This window comes from Carassius auratus, chromosome 22 (assembly GCF_003368295.1).
Source record: "Carassius auratus strain Wakin chromosome 22, ASM336829v1, whole genome shotgun sequence".
Taxonomy (NCBI): domain Eukaryota; kingdom Metazoa; phylum Chordata; class Actinopteri; order Cypriniformes; family Cyprinidae; genus Carassius; species Carassius auratus.
The window spans coordinates 27,181,971-27,183,585 of NC_039264.1; positions in this window are offsets into that span (position 1 = coordinate 27,181,971).

Genomic DNA, 1,615 nt, shown 5'->3' on the forward strand with positions numbered 1-1,615 from the left:
TTCTTTGGTTTGTTTTTTTGTTTGGTTTATTTATTCACTTTTGTTTTGTTTTATCTTTTGTTTAGTTTCACTTTTTGCTTTGTATTTTATTTTTGGTGTTTGGTTTTGTCTTCTGTCTTTCTTGCTTTGTTTCTTTTTATTTATAATATAATCATATTGTCTTTTAAATTCATTTTTATTGATTTTAATTTATATATAATGGTATATATACGATAATTGACATTTTATTGTTTTATTTTTGCTTAAATTATATTGCTATAATTATATACTTGAAATATTAATATATAATAGTATTAACATTTTATTTGTATTAATTTTATTATATAAATCATATAATATATAAATTATTTTATTATAAAACATGAATTCTATATTTCGAATAATAATTTATGATTATGTATAATTAAAATAATATAATTATATATGGAATGTAATTGTCTATATCTTTTCAGGACTTGCAATTGACTATTACAACCAGCGGCTGTACTGGTCAGACTCTGAGTTGTCTCAGATCGGAAGCGTGCGCTTTGATGGCTCTGATTCGCTGGTGGCTGCTAGCAGTCGAGATGGTAAGTTTGCATTTGTTGGATATTGTACAATATTCAAAATCAGCCTACAGGTATTTATTAAAAAAAGCTCAGCTCAGCTCAGCCCTTGATTCCAACATGTAAAGGTGTGTATAGTTTATATAAACTCACCCGCTTTTTCATTTCGATTCCCCTGACAGACTGTGATCGTAAAAAATGCGATTTTAGGGAAAGCATCAAAGTTGAGGGTGAATTTAAATCCAAAACTCTTGCAAAGGCTAATTAACTGTCTGCTGTCGACATAGACAGCTATTTTCTATGCCAACTTAAAAGGATGTTTCTAATTTTTTTTTTTTTTTTATAATATTAGTGTTAAATATAAGCAGACATCAAAATCATTCAACCTTCATGACATTCTATTCCATTTTATATAAACAAATTATTTAATTATTTTAGGTGCTTCAATTAAAGGAGTGGTTTATTGCGATTTCATTTTTCACAATAGTTCGTTTGTAATGTTGCTGTTTGAGCATGAACAATATCTGCAAAGTTGCAGCACTGAAAAGTTCGATGCAAACGGAGATACTGTCTCTTAAAATATGTTTAATGAACTGTTTTTGTTTAGTTTTATTTTCTTTTTGTTTCTGTTATAGTTTGATGTTTTGTTTTGTTGTTTTATTTAGTTTTGTTTAATTGTGTGCATTTGTGCAGTTGGTTTATTGTTTGGTTTGTTGTTTTGTTTTAATTTGTTTTGCGTTTCTTTTTGTTTTGATTGTTTGTTTTGCTGTTAGTCATTTCTCTCTACTCATCTGCCATCTTCGATGAAATTTTTCTATTAAATTTACCGCAATGCATTCTGAAATTGCTTCCTTTGCTAAGTAAAAAAAATGTAGGGCAAAATGTGATATCTTTGTAATAATATAATTCAGCTGTCTGTGATTATTTAAAATGCTGTCTATATGCCACTCAACAGGTTTTGGAACAGATATATATTTTTTTTATTTTTCTCCTCTCGGTTCTGGGCCTCGAACTTGAATATTTTTTGTTTTATCCTACACTTAAGAGGGATTGTGTTTTTCTGCTCTATG